Raw genomic sequence first — 18,120 nt, 5'->3', positions numbered from 1 at the left:
GGACGGATAGGCAGAGGCAGGGGTAGAGGGAGAGCCAGGGGCAGAGGACGGATAGGCAGAGGCAGGGGTAGAGGGAGAGCCAGGGGCAGAGGACGGATAGGCAGAGGCAGGGGTAGAGGGAGAGCCAGGGGCAGAGGACGGATAGGCAGGGGTAGAGCCAGGGGCAGAGGACGGATAGGCAGAGGCAGGGGTAGAGGGAGAGGCAGAGGACGGATAGGCAGAGGCAGGGATAGAGGGAGAGCCAGGAGCAGAGGACGGATAGGCAGAGGCAGGGGTAGAGGGAGAGCCAGGGGCAGAGGACGGATAGGCAGAGGCAGGGGCAGAGGACGGATAGGCAGAGGCAGGGGCAGAGGACGGATAGGCAGAGGCAGGGGCAGAGGACGGATAGGCAGAGGCAGGGGCAGAGGACGGATAGGCAGAGGCAGGGGTAGATGGAAAGCCAGGGGCAGAGGACGGATAGGCAGAGGCAGGGGTAGAGGGAGAGCCAGGGGCAGAGGACGGATAGGCAGAGGCAGGGGTAGAGGGAGAGCCAGGGGCAGAGGACGGATAGGCAGAGGCAGGGGTAGAGGGAGAGCCAGGGGCAGAGGACGGATAGGCAGAGGCAGGGGTAGAGGGAGAGCCAGGGGCAGAGGACGGATAGGCAGAGGCAGGGGTAGAGCCAGGGGCAGAGGACGGATAGGCAGAGGCAGGGGTAGAGCCAGGGGCAGAGGACGCAGAAGCAGGGGTAGAGCCAGGGGCAGAGGACGGATAGGCAGAGGCAGGGGTAGAGGGAGAGCCAGGTGCAGAGGACGGATAGGCAGGGGTAGAGGGAGAGCCAGGGGCAGAGGACAGATAGGCAGAGGCAGGGGTAGAGGGAGAGCCAGGGGCAGAGGACGGATAGGCAGAGGCAGGGGTAGAGCCAGGGGCAGAGGACGGATAGGCAGAGGCAGGGGTAGAGGGAGAGCCAGGGGCAGAGGACAGATAGGCAGAGGCAAGAGTAGAGGGAGAGCCAGGGGCAGAGGACGGATAGGCAGAGGCAGGGATAGAGCCAGGGGCAGAGGACGGATAGGCAGGGGTAGAGGGAGAGAAATTAGGATAACGAGAGGCTTTTTGCTCTCCGAGGTGATAGAATGGCTGCCACACAGGTTTGTATTATGTTGAAAAAATGTCAATACATTTAACAAAAATAAAGTATTTTTTCTTGAATAGTTAATGTATGAACAGAATAATTTGTGGCTGAATACATTTTGGTTTTTGGTATTTCTCCACATATACTACATTCACGTGTACTCCTCCACACATACTACTTTTAATAGAAACATGATCTAGTTTGATCAATTTACAGTAGAAACTAGTGTTTGAATTGGCTTTGAATTAATCGTAGACCTTGACCATACAAATGAGAAATACATTTAGTGGGGTGTGGAGAGAAATATCCCATTCTGCCTTCCTGATAATAGGCTATGTGTGCACCTGTTCATTCAGGAATTCCTCCTCAGGGAGCTGGATGATGCAGACAACAGAGAGGTGGTGAGACTGATGTTTCAGCGAGTTCTTTTTATGTCTAGAGATTTACTGGCGGCAGAATGGTGAGCCACCACTTGCACATGTACCAGGTGCACCTGTGGCAACTGCAGGGAGATGCCTACAGACAGAGAGAGGAAGTGCTGTGGTCAGGGACCAGACCTCTGTGTTAACCAGCTGCCACATTTCACCCATTACTGCCTAGGCAACAGCTATTTAAGTTTGCACAGGCGGTATAGGGTTGACGTGTTGGCAGTGGCTGATGCAGCAGAGCCTGGAGATGACGCCCCGGAGTATCGGCATGCTGCCTACACACAGTTTGTGATGTAGCAGCATGGTGCCCTTGGTGCAGGAAACCGAGTTGCTGTGTTTGGAGAATCAGTGACACATTCCCTGATCCCCATTCACAGTACGCTGGGTTCCACCCTGGCCGCTAGGATTCTCAAAGCATGTGGCATGATGCCATACTAGTGATGTGCCCAAAGACTGTCCGTTGCCAGACCCTTATTGGCATGACATTAGTATGGTATCATGCCACTTGCTGTGAACAGAACACAACCTCTCTCTCAGTTTGCATTCTCCACACACAAACACCTGCCAGGTGCATCTTCAGGACAAAAACCTTCTTAGTGGGCACACCATGTCATATCAAAGATTCTAAAGGTTGATAGTTTATTTCTCACACAAGTGAAATGTTTAATGAAAAAAATTCTGAATTTCACACTGAAAGTGTGCTTGACTAAATAATGTTACATTAGTTTTTACATTTGTCTATATTGAAAATGGTTACCATTGTGACATAATCCTCCAGTTGAAATGTCCCCCTCAAAACAATAGTAAATGCCAATGACTTGTGCCACCCTAAAAAAAACAGTTAACGCGACTGACTTGCGCCACCCTCAAAACAACAGTTCACGCCAATGACTTGTGCCAACCTCATAACAACAGTTGATGCCAATGACTTGGGCCACCCTCAAAACAACAGTTAATGCCAATGATGTGTGTCACCCTCAAAACAACAGTTAACGCCAATGACTAGTGCCAGTTCTATGCAGGTAAATAAGAACTTATTCCAAGCCTTGCTATTCAAGGAGACATGATGTCCAGTGAAAAAAAGACAGAGGCGCGAAATGATTAGGTTATGGTAACGATATTCCAGAGGAGCTATCCAGTGGAATATAAAACACATGACTACCTCTGGACAAATTAACTCAATGACATATAATTAAAAGTGGTAATCAGGGAGTCGTCCATGACCACAGGCTTCCCCCCACTTCTTGTGTTGTTTAAATATACAATCTATGGGAGTGAGAGAGTGGGAGAGCGCATACAATGCATTCGGAAACTATTCAGCCCCATGACTTTTTCCACATTTGGTACGTTGCAGTCTTATTCTTAAAAAATGTCCCTTATCAATCTACACACAATTCCCTACAATGACAAAGTGAAAACAGGTTTTTAGAATTTTTTTCAAATGTATTAAAAAGAAAAAACAGAAATACCTTATTTCTGACCTGATTCAGGAAACTAGGCGTATGTCGGAAGTCATGACTTCACAGGAGAGCCTTTTGAACGTAATTTTTTTTTTAAATCAAAATGCATTTTTTGGCAGAAATGCCTTCTCGAACATGTGAACTTTCATGTGCCTTAATATCAAACTTGTATGCCATCTGTAAATACGAATAAAATTGTTCAATTACGAGCCTAGTTGGTTTAGCCACAGAAAAAGTCAGCAACCTTGCCATGATTGGCTGAGATAATGAGTGGGCTGGACATGCTGAGAGATGAGTTTCGATTGGTCGGTGTTGCATCTTGTGTCTATAAAATGAGCTGCTTGTTATGTGTAAATAAGTGTTTCTACTTCAGTGTTTTTTTTGGAGAATGGAGAACTGCAAATATGTTGCTACTGCTCTCAATAACATTACTGCCCTGAATTTATCAGGCAAAGGTCAGTGGGAAAAAGTTGTGATGGACTACTTTCTGGATGACGATCGTGCCATGCAATGCTGACTCTCTCATTTCAGAACACGTTTTGAAATCAGTGCAACACAAAGTGCAACACAAAGGGCCGAACAAGCTGGGCAAACTAAACGGAAACAACACAGGATGTCTTATAAAAGAGGTTGCCGTCTGCCGTGAAGCTTTCATCCATGTATACAGGTAAGAATCTAGTTACAGACTCAGATATTATACGTTTCTAATTTTGTCAAAGTTGTTTTCATTGCAAGCAAAAGCTTGCTGTTAGCTAGCCAGCTGGAGTTCGATGGATGGCTTGCTAACTAACAATGAACCGAACATTATTTGGTTAACTTTAGTTTGCTATGACAATTGGTTTGTATTGCTAGTAACGATACTCTATGGATTGGGATTATAGTAATTTATCTATCTAGCTAATGTTTACGTGACATGTCTAAACAAAAGATCCCAAGTTAAAGCTTGCTGTTAGCTAGCTAACATTAGCTGAGGTTAGGTTGCTGGCTTGCTAACTAACATTAACTTACGTGTATGAAGTAATGTTAGTGACATTTTCTCAGAATGTCATTTCGAATTGCTAGTTATAGCCTAATGTTAGCTAGCTAACATTGAACTTATTGCTTAACTTTAGCTAGCTATGACAATCGGTTTGTATTGCTAGTTATCGTTTGCTTTTAGCTAGCCAGCTGATGTTAGATGGTTGGCGAGCAACAGTAGCTAACATTACCTGTATGAACTGTCTCTAGTGATATCTCAGAATGCCATTTCGCATCTATTTTATAATAATGCAAAAATATTTGTATCTGGAATTTGTCTTTCAGCATTAATCAGTAAAACGCGCCTGACTCCACCAGTCATACAGTCATCAAAAAGAGAGCTGGACCAAGCAGGCAAAGGCAGTAGCGCAGTCATCAACTACAAGCACCATTTCTTCAACTACAGAGTTGGAAAAACACGTGTGGACCTGACTTGTGATCACTGCAGTGGCCAGAACAAGTTTGTGCTCTGGTATTGTGCCTGGTGGGCCATGCACAAGCTCCACCACAATTTGGACCTTCACTTCCTGATCACAGGCCACACCAAGTTTGACCCTGACTTATGCTTCGGCCTCATCAAGCAGCGCTTCAGAAAGACCAGAGTGAACACTTTGTCTGAGATTGTTGGTGTTGTGAAGGACAGCACTGTGGCAGGGGTCAACATCCCACAGCTGGTTGGACTAGATGATGGTACGGTGCTGGTGGAAAGCTATGGCTGGCAACAACACCTGACAACACACGTACTTTAGGCCGCTGCCACAGATCAAGCAGTACCAGCACTTCAGGTAAAAAATACGTTTCTTTGTATGAGGTTATTCTTATCTATACTTGGGAGATGAATTGATGTTGTGCAGGGTTGTAATGTCTTCTGATTAAAAAAAAAAAAAAAATCCCCGTTTTACAACTTCGATGCTCTGGAGCCTGGTGTTGTCTCCAAGGAGCGTTCAGACTGTCAAGACCAGGTTTCAGCTGCTGCGCAACGCTGCCATCCTTCCTCCCATAGATATCCTGGCTGTAAAAGCACCAGCTGGACTGGACACAGCTAGTCAAACTATCTTTTTGACAAGATCAAGGAGTTTCGTGACGAAAAGGTTATGGACATCACATGCCCTTCACCAAGGTCAAAGGCAGGACCGAAACAGGCTCTCCGAATATAGATTCCCTTGTTCATGCGTGGTTTGGACAGACCAGTCATCAGCACTATATGCTGTGCCTCTATTCGCATGACTCTCTCCTACGTTGCTGCTAACTATTTTTTTTATCCTGCTGCTCTGCCACTTTACCCTTGATTGTATGCATATAACTACCTCGTCTATCACTATCGTTATTGTTCTTGTACATGTAGTATGTTTTATTGATATTGACACTGACACTATCTATTTCTGATATTGCTACTATGCAAGTAACCATTTGGCTGTACCGTTTACACCTTCTGTATAGACCATCCACTTAGCAAGACTTAGCAAAATATTGGTATATAAAATGTAATATTGATATGTGTGATCCATACGTTTTCCTTGACACCCAAAAGTACTTGTTACATTTTGACAGGAAAATTGTCCAATTCAATCGTTTATCAAGAGAACATCCCTGGACATCTCTATTACCTCTGATCTGAATGACTCACTAAACACATGCTTTGTTTGTAAATTATGTCTGAGTGTTGGAGTGTGCCCCTGGCTATACATCAATAACAAATAATACATTTGTCCCGTATGGTTTGCTTGATATAATGAAGTTGAAATGGTTTATACTTTTGATACTTAAGTATATTGTTCCCCTGGCTATCTGTCAATGTATTTTTTTTTTTAAATACAATTGTGCCGTCTGGTTTAATATAATGAATTTGAAATTATTTATATTTTTACTCAAGTATGACAATTTAGTACTTTTTCCAACCACTGGATGTGGCTTGTGGTTATAGCATTTTGTTCACATGACCAATCAATTTAGACAAGTGTAAGCGTCATCTAATAATTATACAAATATTTTATCTGGACACCTGGAATTTTTCATTATTGTAGGCTACTACCACTTTTTTACCAGCTACACTGGTCAAAGACTGTTCTCTCTGCTACCGCACGGCAAGCGGTACCGGAGCTCCAAGTCTAGGTCCAAGAGTCTTCTAAACAGCTTCTACCCCCAAGCCGTAAGACTCCTGAACAGCTAATCAAATACCCCGACTATTTGCATCACCCCCCCCCCCCCCTTTTTACGCTGCTACTTCTGTCTGTTTATCTATGCATAGTCATTTTAATAAATCTGCCTACATATTACCTCAATTACCTCGACTAACCGGTGCCCCCGCACATTGACTCTGTACCGGTACCCCCTTTATATAGCCTCGCTATTGTTATTTTACTGCTGCTCTTTAATTATTTGTTACTTTTATTTCTTATTTTTTACATTTTTTTTTTACTTAGCAGGTATTTTTCTTAACTGCATTGTTTAAGGGCTTGTAAGTAAGCATTTCACTGTAAGGTCTACACCTGTTGTTTTTGGTCAAATACCAAAAACGGATGGGAAGAGGCAGGGGCTTGTCAAATACCAGGACAAAGAGGTCTGCAGTGTTGGGATCTGCACCCACTTAGAGCAGCCTGCATCCTGAGTGTTTCATACAGCACCAAGGCTTTTAGTTCCACAGACAATACGGAGGTAGAAGGACTGGAGATGGCGGTTGCATGATGGCTGCAACAAAACCCATTGAAGTTGTACTACAGAGCACTGCTCCCTTTGTGTTTTTGTCAGCTATAAGAAAGTACAAAAGCTCTTGCCTCAATTTGCTGTCTCCCCACATACACTTTAGCAGAAGACTTTGCACTTACACCGTAAAGCAACATCCTTTCAGACAAACTACCATAGCAAATGGAATCATGATGGTGTAAGGAAATCCATTAAAAGGCATGACCCCCTGTGGTTCCTGTCAGTGTTCATCTCTTCATCTCTCCTGGTGTGAGTTGTCCAGACAGTTTGCTCTCTCTCTCTGTGTGAGATGTTATTTGCATTCTCAGCTCTGACAGATTATCACAGGTGTCTGTAATTATCTCTGGCCCTCTCTGGCCTTATCAAATGTCAAATTAATGAAATAATATTTTTTTAAATAATGACAAAGCTGTAAAACATTATCCTAAATACAAATCATCAACTTACTGGTGTTTAAACTCATGAACAATATGGACACAGATATAAACAATTCATACTATACTGTATATGAATAATTTGTAAAAAAGCAATTAATGTATAAATTACCAAAGTTATGATAGATTGCCAGAAGATTTTCTATGAATTACCATTAGTGACACACAGCAGCAGGTCTCAGCTGGGCAGCCAGTTTAGAGACATGCCAGGACTTGGAATCACCATCATTACACTGTCATTCTACCTAGTTGCTGGCTACACATACTGTAATTTACTCTGTGTGAGAGGCTCTGCTACATGACTGGAAGGTAAGAATGTGAGCCTGAATTCCCTCTCCTCCAGCCAGCCAGTCTGCCACAGGAGCCCTGGGAGCCCCTCAGCAGCCCAATGAGCAGCATGTCATTCATCTTCCCATACTCCCTCATGTTCCCCTTGTGCCCCCCGGAACTTCAGCGGTGACACGAGGACAGGCTTGTATCGCCTCCTGCTGGGCTGCTGCATCATATAGTCTACCACTGCAAACACCAACACATAACCCCACCACATACCACTCAACTACCATCTCACCTCAACCCAACAACACATAACCACACCACATACCACTCAACTACCATATCACCTCAACCCAACAACACATAACCCCACCACATACCACTCAACTACCACATCACCTCACCCCAACAACACATAACCCCACCACATACCACTCAACTACCATATCACCTCAACCCAACAACACATAACCCCACCACATACCACTCAACTACCATATCACCTCAACCCAACAACACATAACCCCACCACATACCACTCAACTACCATATCACCTCAACCCAACAACACATAACCCCGCCACATACCACTCAACTACCATATCACCTCAACCCAACAACACATAACCCCACCACATACCACTCAACTACCATATCACCTCACCTCAACCCAACAACACATAACCCCACCACATACCACTCAACTACCACATCACCTCACCCCAACAACACATAACCCCACCACATACAACTCAACTACCATATCACCTCAACCCAACAACACATAACCCCACCACATACCACTCAACTACCATATCACCTCAACTCAACAACACATAACCCCACCACATACCACTCAACTACCATATCACCTCAACCCAACAACACATAACCCCACCACATACCACTCAACTACCATATCACCTCAACCCAACAACACATAACCCCACCACATACCACTCAACTACCATATCACCTCAACCCAACAACACATAACCCCACCACATACCACTCAACTACCACATCACCTCAACCCAACAACACATAACCCCACCACATACCACTCAACTACCATATCACCTCAACCCAACAACACATAACCCCACCACATACCACTCAACTACCATATCACCTCAACCCAACAACACATAACCCCACCACATACCACTCAACTACCATATCACCTCAACCCAACAACACATAACCCCACCACATACCACTCAACTACCATCTCACCTCAACCCAACAACACATAACCACACCACATACCACTCAACTACCATATCACCTCAACCCAACAACACATAACCCCACCACATACCACTCAACTACCACATCACCTCACCCCAACAACACATAACCCCACCACATACCACTCAACTACCATATCACCTCAACCCAACAACACATAACCCCACCACATACCACTCAACTACCATATCACCTCAACCCAACAACACATAACCCCGCCACATACCACTCAACTACCATATCACCTCAACCCAACAACACATAACCCCACCACATACCACTCAACTACTATATCACCTCACCTCAACCCAACAACACATAACCCCGCCACATACCACTCAACTACCATATCACCTCAACCCAACAACACATAACCCCACCACATACCACTCAACTACCATATCACCTCAACCCAACAACACATAACCCCACCACATACCACTCAACTACCACATCACATCACCTCACCCCAACAACACATAACCCCACCACATACAACTCAACTACCATATCACCTCAACCCAACAACACATAACCCCACCACATACCACTCAACTACCATATCACCTCAACTCAACAACACATAACCCCACCACATACCACTCAACTACCATATCACCTCAACCCAACAACACATAACCCCACCACATACCACTCAACTACCATATCACCTCAACCCAACAACACATAACCCCACCACATACCACTCAACTACCATCTCACCACAACCCAACAACACATAACCCCACCACATACCACTCAACTACCATATCACCTCAACCCAACAACACATAACCCCACCACATACCACTCAACTACCATATCACCTCAACCCAACAACACATAACCCCACCACATACCACTCAACTACCATATCACCTCAACCCAACAACACATAACCCCACCACATACCACTCAACTACCATATCACCTCAACCCAACAACACATAACCCCAACACATACCACTCAACTACCATATCACCTCAACCCAACAACACATAACCCCACCACATACCACTCAACTACCATATCACCTCAACCCAACAACACATAACCCCACCACATACCACTCAACTACCACATCACCTCACCCAAACAACACATAACCCCACCACATACAACTCAACTACCATATCACCTCAACCCAACAACACATAACCCCACCACATACCACTCAACTACCATATCACCTCAACTCAACAACACATAACCCCACCACATACCACTCAACTACCATCTCACCTCAACCCAACAACACATAACCCCACCACATACCACTCAACTACCATATCACCTCAACCCAACAACACATAACCCCACCACATACCACTCAACTACCATATCACCTCACCTCACCAACACATAACCACACCACATACCACTCAACTACCATATCACCTCAACCCAACAACACATAACCCCACCACATACCACTCAACTACCATATCACCTCAACCCAACAACACATAACCCCACTACATACCACTCAACTACCATATCACCTCAACCCAACAACACATAACCCCACCACATACCACTCAACTACCATATCACCTCAACCCAACAAAACATAACCCCACCACATACCACTCAACTACCATATCACCTCAACCCAACAACACATAACCCCACCACATACCACTCAACTACCATATCACCTCAACCCAACAAAACATAACCCCACCACATACCACTCAACTACCATATCACCTCAACCCAACAACACATAACCCCACCACATACCACTCAACTACCATATCACCTCACCCCACCAACACATAACCCCACCACATACCACTCAACTACCATATCACCTCACCCCACCAACACATAACCCCACCACATACCACTCAACTACCATATCACCTCAACCCAACAACACATAACCCCACCACATACCACTCAACTACCATATCACCTCACCCCAACAACACATAACCCCACCACATACCACTCAACTACCATCTCACCTCAACCCAACAACACATAACCCTACCACATACCACTCAACTACCATATCACCTCAACCCAACAACACATAACCCCACCACATACCACTCAACTACCATATCACCTCAACCCAACAACACATAACCCCACCACATACCACTCAACTACCATATCACCTCAACCCAACAACACATAACCCCACCACATACCACTCAACTACCATATCACCTCAACCCAACAACACATAACCCCACCACATACCACTCAACTACCATATCACCTCAACCCAACAACACATAACCCCGCCACATACCACTCAACTACCATATCACCTCAACCCAACAACACATAACCCCACCACATACCACTCAACTACCATATCACCTCAAAACAACAACACATAACCCCGCCACATACCACTCAACTACCATATCACCTCAACCCAACAACACATAACCCCGCCACATACCACTCAACTACCATATCACCTCAACCCAACAACACATAACCCCACCACATACCACTCAACTACCATCTCACCACAACCCAACAACACATAACCCCACTACATACCACTCAACTACCATATCACCTCAACCCAACAACACATAACCCCACCACATACCACTCAACTACCATATCACCTCAACCCAACAACACATAACCCCACCACATACCACTCAACTACCATATCACCTCAACCCAACAACACATAACCCCACCACATACCACTCAACTACCATCTCACCTCAACCCAACAACACATAACCCCACCACATACCACTCAACTACCATATCACCTCAACTCAACAACACATAACCCCACCACATACCACTCAACTACCATCTCACCTCAACCCAACAACACATAACCCCACCACATACCACTCAACTACTGTAACAGCAGGTTTGGAACATCCACATATAGCAGAAAAGCCATTCCAGTCTCCCCCTTATTCCTCCCTTGTGCCTCCTGAACCTTAAGTGCTGACATGAGGACGGCTCATCTCTCTTCCCGCTGGGCTGCCTAATGCATCACATACCACTCTAATGCATCATACCACCACCACCCACCCACCCACACACACACACACCATAACCCAACTGCAGCTACCGTATGCTATACGGCTTCAGCCTTACAACACATAAACCACAGCACGTTCCATTCAACTGCAAATACCGAGGGTTTCTAACATCCACACATCGCAGAAATGCCACTTCAGCCCTGACACAATGTAGACTCACCTTCATAATTTCCTCACTATCGGAAATGTCCCATCCCTCAGACTAGATAGAGGAGAAGTTCTGAAGTTCAAAACACTTTAGCACACACTCTTCTGTCAATCAGCCTCCACACAGGCTCCTAATAGCCCCTCAGCATCACTCCATTTGTCCTGTATTTGAGATGTGAAAAGCTTCTCTCTGGGTTGATGTGCTGTTAATAGTTGTGATGAGTGTAATGGTCTTCCCCTGGGGTGCTGTACTGTACTGAGGGGTTTTAGGAGGATCCTCCTGGGTGCTGTACTGTACTGAGGGGTTTTAGGAGGACCCTCCTGGGTGCTCTACTGTACTGAGGGGTTTTAGGAGGATCCTCCTGGGTGCTGTACTGTACTGAGTGGTTTTCGGAGGATCCTCCTGGGTGCTGTACTGTACTGAGGGGTTTTAGGAGGATCCTCCTGGGTGCTGTACTGTACTGAGGGGTTTTAGGAGGATCCTCCTGGGTGCTCTACTGTACTGAGGGGTTTTAGGAGGATCCTCCTGGGTGCTCTACTGTACTGAGGGGTTTTAGGAGGATCCTCCTGGGTGCTGTACTGTACTGAGGGGTTTTAGGAGGATCCTCCTGGGTGATGTACTGTACTGAGGGTTTTAGGAGGATCCTCCTGGGTGATGTACTGTACTGAGGGTTTTAGGAGGATCCTCCTGGTGCTGTACTGTACTGAGGGTTTTTAGGAGGATCCTCCTGGTGCTGTACTGTACTGAGGGGTTTTAGGAGGATCCTCCTGGTGCTGTACTGTACTGAGGGGTTTTAGGAGGATCCTCCTGGGTGCTCTACTGTACTGAGGGGTTTTAGGAGGATCCTCCTGGGTGCTGTACTGTACTGAGGGTTTTTAGGAGGATCCTCCTGGTGCTGTACTGTACTGAGGGGTTTTAGGAGGATCCTCCTGGGTGCTGTACTGTACTGAGAGGTTTTAGGAGGATCCTCCTGGGTGCTGTACTGTACTGAGTGGTTTTCGGAGGATCCTCCTGGGTGCTGTACTGTACTGAGGGGTTTTAGGAGGATCCTCCTGGGTACTGTACTGAGTGGTTTTCGGAGGATCCTCCTGGGTGCTGTACTGTACTGAGGGGTTTTAGGAGGATCCTCCTGGGTGCTGTACTGTACTGAGGGGTTTTAGGAGGATCCTCCTGGGTGCTCTACTGTACTGAGGGGTTTTAGGAGGATCCTCCTGGGTGCTCTACTGTACTGAGGGGTTTTAGGAGGATCCTCCTGGGTGCTGTACTGTACTGAGGGGTTTTAGGAGGATCCTCCTGGGTGCTGTACTGTACTGAGGGGTTTTAGGAGGATCCTCCTGGGTGCTGTACTGTACTGAGGGGTTTTAGGAGGATCCTCCTGGGTTCTGCTGTTCTCCACTGACTTAACATCATGTCACTGAACAGCCATTACAGAGGGAAGGTAATTGTATCCACAAATCAGCTGACGGCTCAAATCAAACTGTATTTGTCACATGCGCCGAATACAACAAGTGTAGACCTTACAGTGAAATGCTTACTTACAAGCCCTTAACCAACATTGCAGTTCAAGAAGATTTAAGAAAATATTTACCAAATAAACGAAAGTAAAAAAGAATAAAAGGTAACACAATAAAATAACAATAACAAGGCTATATACAGGGGATACAGGTTAGTTTGTACATAGATAATAAACAGCGAGTAGCAGTAGTGTACAAAACAAATGGGGGGGGGGCAATGTAAATAGTCTGGTGGCCATTTGATTAATTGTTCACCAGTCTTATGGCTTGGGAGTAGAAGCTGTTAAGGATCCTTTTGGTCCTAGACTTGGTGCTCCTGTACTGCTTCCCATGCAGTTGCAGAGAAAACAGTCTATGACTTGGGTGACTGGAGTCTCTGACAATTTTATGAGCTTTCCTCTGACACCAACAAACTATCATGGTCCAAACACACCAATACAGGTTTATAGTGGCCCCACAGCTTTATGGACCTGTTTCAGGACCTGGTGGGGAGGCTGTCAGGCATTTTGAGGTAGTGGGGGGCCTCAGAAGAGCTGTTAGAGAGGAAACGTTGCTTGTTATGAATGAACCACACTGGAACTCAACCCAACGAATCAAGCTCTACTCTTCATCTGTCAACGACAGAGCACCTGCCCTCTATGCAAACTAAGTCTTCCTATTAGAAGTGTTTGGCTAATCTGGAATGAGGAGATAAGTTTAGCAGCTTTCATTAGTTCCTGAATTGTATTTCTGTCAGATTCTCTGGTTTGTAGGCCCACTTCAAACGCTGGTTCATTTTGGAACACTTTGTCATCTCAACTGAACTGAAAGTGATTCATATGTTTCCTGGACATGAATTGCCTATAAAGTCTTGACCTTAACAAGGAGTAAAGACAAGTTCTGCAAGCTTGTAACAGAGAGATGGACCGTGTTTTAGTCATTTGCTACACTTTCCTTCCCTCTGGAATGAAAGGAGAGGTCAGAGTGTCTGAAGCAGTGAGCTTATATGCAGCATTGGCCTGAAGCAGCTCAGTGGGAGAGGATCAGCTCGTCTTAACCTCACAGACAACAGCAGGATGCATGTTTCTCCCCTCTGAACCCTTTGCTCCCCAGGGTCATGGACATGTCATGGGAGAAGAGTGTGTGGACTGGGTGAAAAGCCAAAGAACATCGCTGTGCATTTTTACAGAACTCTTTTCTGCTACCTCAGTCTCTGATAAGAGCAACAAATGAACGTTCTTTGAACCTCCCTCCCCATCTCCTCCGCTCTCTCTTTCCTGCCCCCAATAGTACAAGACAGTAGTTAGTGAGGCAGAGAACAGTGAGGATTAATTGTTTTCTTTAGGTACAGAGGGCATCTGCAGCGGTCTGCTTATTTTGGGCCCTGGTGAGCCTCCATATGCTGGATGAAATCTGTTCCTCCTCTCCTGGCTTGTTAGCTTTAGTCTGTTAGCGTGCTCACTGACCAGCAGCTGCAGTGAGACAGACAGGACTGGGCCAGGCTCCAGGAGTACCAAAGAGCAATGCAGCCCAGCCAGCAGAACCAACAGGCAACCCCCAGTTCCCATATCACACCCCCACAACCTAATGAATCGTTCTGGGAACCTTTAACAGACCCCATTCTGTTTGCCCGGAGGCAGCAGAGCCACCAGGCAGTCCTTCAGCATCCTGGCCCGTTAGTCTCTGCTGTGGAGCCGTTGTCTGAAATAGCCTTTGACTATCTCTGAGACACAGAGCCCTGCAGGATCCTCTCCTCTTATCATTAAAGGAAAATAACTGCTCTGACGATGGACTCGCCTGCTCCTTGTTATATAGAATTAGCCTATTCTGTTTTAATGCAAGTCTTTATTTATGCATGATTGTGCTGGATAATTAAGTCTGGTGCCTAACTGTGTGTGTGTGTGCGTGCGTGCGTGCGTGCAAAAAAAAATACCAATACACTTTCACACTCTAACATATATCCTTTTCAAATCAAATCAAATAATTTAGTGGTCACATACACATGTTTAGCAGATGTTATTGCGGGTGTATCGAAATGCTTGTATACACAAACATTTTCTGGGCAAACAATGTAAGAAATAATACATAAAAGAAAACGAATCCTGCAAAGTTTTCCAAGAGCTAGAAGTGAGGCAGCCCTCTCTTTCGGCGACATGTAATGAGCCATTGTGTTTGCAGATTTCAGATGTCTAGCCTGTACATCTTATTTATCAACAGTTAGTTTGTTCAGGCTACATGGTATACAAGAATCACTGAACTAATAGGGCTAGTTTACTAGTGTGTCCTCTGCATTGTCCTTGACTTGCACACTAAAGATAGGCTTATGGCTGTCTCAAGATATATGGAATCAGTCGTAAAAATACTGAGTGTTATACTTAATATTAGTAACTCCAGTAAATCATCCCAAAAATCTGTGTGTGTGGATTCTGCACATCTATGACTGTCTGTGTTACCTCATTCTCTGGCCTACTCTCTTTGCTGGGCCACATTTGGCCACCAGCTAAATTATCGGTCTCCATTAAGGCCAGAGTAGTGTGTGGGTGTGATGGTTCTGATTTATCAGTAAAGGAGGAAACGGCAGAGGAAGAGCCTCCTGACTGATGGAGGCGGAATGCACTGACAGATGTCTGGGGCTATTGATGTCACTCTGGGGGTCATGGACACGTCTTGAATAAAGAGATTTAGAATGCTGATGAAAATACATCCTCAGTCGACAGAAAAAAAAGTTACTGCGAAATTGAACTCTCAAGGAGGATTTGAAACTCCATCCAAAACAATTGTGCTCCATAAAGAGGGTCAAACAATCTCTGTTCAATGTTAGGTTCTAATTCTCAGAGTAGAAAACTCTACAGACAAAATGAAAGCTTAACCTGTCTAGGACTGGGGAACCCCTCTCCAACAGCCAATGAAATTGTAGGGCGCCAAATTCAATCAACAGAAATCTCATAATTCAATTTTCTCAAACATACAAGTATTAAACACCATTTTAAATATAAAATTCTCATTAATCCAACCACAGTGTCCGATTTCAAAAAATCTTTTCAGCGAAAGCGGAACATATCATTATGTTAGGTCAGCAACTAGTCACAGAAAGCACACAGCGATTTTCCAACCAAAGAGAGGAGTTACAAAAAGCAGAAATATTGATAAAATGAATCACTAACCTTTGATATTCTTCATCAGATGACACTCCCGGTACAACATGTTACACAATACATGTATGTTTTGTTCGATCAAGTTCATATTTATATCCAAAAACCTCAGTTTACATTTGGCTTTGCCTCCAAGACATCCCGTGAATTTGCACAGAGCCACATCAAATCACAGAAATACTCATAATAAACATTGATAAAAGATACAAGTGTTATTCACAGATTTAAAGATATACTTCTCCTTAATGCAACCGCTGAGTCAGATTTAAAAAAAACTTTACATACCATGCAACAATCTGAGTACGGTGCTCAGAGACCAACACAACCCAAGAAGATATCCGCCATGTTGGAGTCAACATAAGTCAGAAATAGCATTATAAATATTCACTTACCTTTGATGATCTTCCTCAGAATGCACTCCCAGGAATCCCAGTTCCACAATAAATGTTTGATTTGTTCCATAAAGTCCATCATTTAAGTCCAAATTACTCCTTTTGGTTCGCGCGTTCAGTACACAATCTAAACTCACGACGCGCGGGCAGGTCCAGGCAAAAGTTCAGACGAAAAGTCATATTACAGTCCGTAGAAACATGTCAACCAAAGTATAGAATCAATCTTTAGGATGTTTTTAACATAAATCTTCAATAATGTTCCAACCGGAGAATTATTTTGTCTTCAGAAATGCGATGGAACAGAGCTGGTCAGCGCATGTTCATCCAAACGTGAAAATGCTGCCCCCTATCCATAACAAGTTAACCAAGTTTATTCTTCCCAGAGGGTCAATACAGCTGCATTAGACAAAAACATTTTCACACAAGCACTGATATTTAACCCTTCCTCCTAAGTCTCCCCCTACACATGAGTCTCCCCCTACACTGTACTGAGGGTTTTAGGAGGATCCTCCTGGGTGCTGTACTGTACTGAGGGGTTTTAGGAGGATCCTCCTGGGTGCTGTACTGTACTGAGGGGTTTTAGGAGGATCCTCCTGGGTGCTGTACTGTACTGAGGGGTTTTAGGAGGATCCTCCTGGTGCTGTACTGTACTGAGGGGTTTTAGGAGGATCCTCCTGGGTGCTGTACTGTACTGAGGGGTTTTAGGAGGATCCTCCTGGGTGCTGTACTGTACTGAGGGTTTTAGGAGGATCCTCCTGGGTGCTGTACTGTACTGAGGGGTTTTAGGAGGATCCTCCTGGGTGCTCTACTGTACTGAGGGGTTTTAGGAGTATCCTCCTGGTGCTGTACTGTACTGAGGGGTTTTAGGAGGATCCTCCTGGGTGCTGTGCTGTACTGAGGGGTTTTAGGAGGATCCTCCTGGGTGCTCTACTGTACTGAGGGGTTTTAGGAGGATCCTCCTGGTGCTGTACTGTACAGTACAGCACCAGGAGGAGTCTCCCCCTACACATCTGAGTCTCCCCCTACACATCTGTACAAACATTGTATCTTTACTGCTAGGCAGGACACTAAGTGATACGGGCCATAAACTTTTATTTCTCCCTTAACGTGACCTGACCTGATCTTGACCCCCCTTCATCATTAATCCATGGCTCTCTCCCCTTATCAATGCCTGCAACAAGTGATCGCTTTCCCTGATACATTACCCTATATTTCATATTCTCGG

The 18,120-nt window shown here is 45.1% G+C and overlaps 1 protein-coding gene and 1 long non-coding RNA gene across 3 annotated transcripts in view; both read left to right on the top strand.

Moving 5' to 3' along the window:
• The window catches only part of LOC129858184 (ecto-NOX disulfide-thiol exchanger 2-like), a 419,543-nt gene that overhangs the window by 31,574 nt on the left and 369,849 nt on the right, over positions 1–18,120 (top strand). The window lies entirely within an intron of this gene.
• Positions 1,087–6,012, top strand: LOC129858185 (uncharacterized). Its single transcript, XR_008759985.1, has 2 exons — positions 1,087–3,663; positions 4,299–6,012. It is a non-coding gene; the product is annotated as an uncharacterized LOC129858185 (long non-coding RNA).

This window comes from Salvelinus fontinalis, chromosome 6 (assembly GCF_029448725.1).
Source record: "Salvelinus fontinalis isolate EN_2023a chromosome 6, ASM2944872v1, whole genome shotgun sequence".
NCBI classification, from domain to species: domain Eukaryota; kingdom Metazoa; phylum Chordata; class Actinopteri; order Salmoniformes; family Salmonidae; genus Salvelinus; species Salvelinus fontinalis.
The sequence above is the reverse complement of the archived record's forward strand: the minus strand, read 5'-3'. Positions and strand labels throughout refer to the sequence as shown.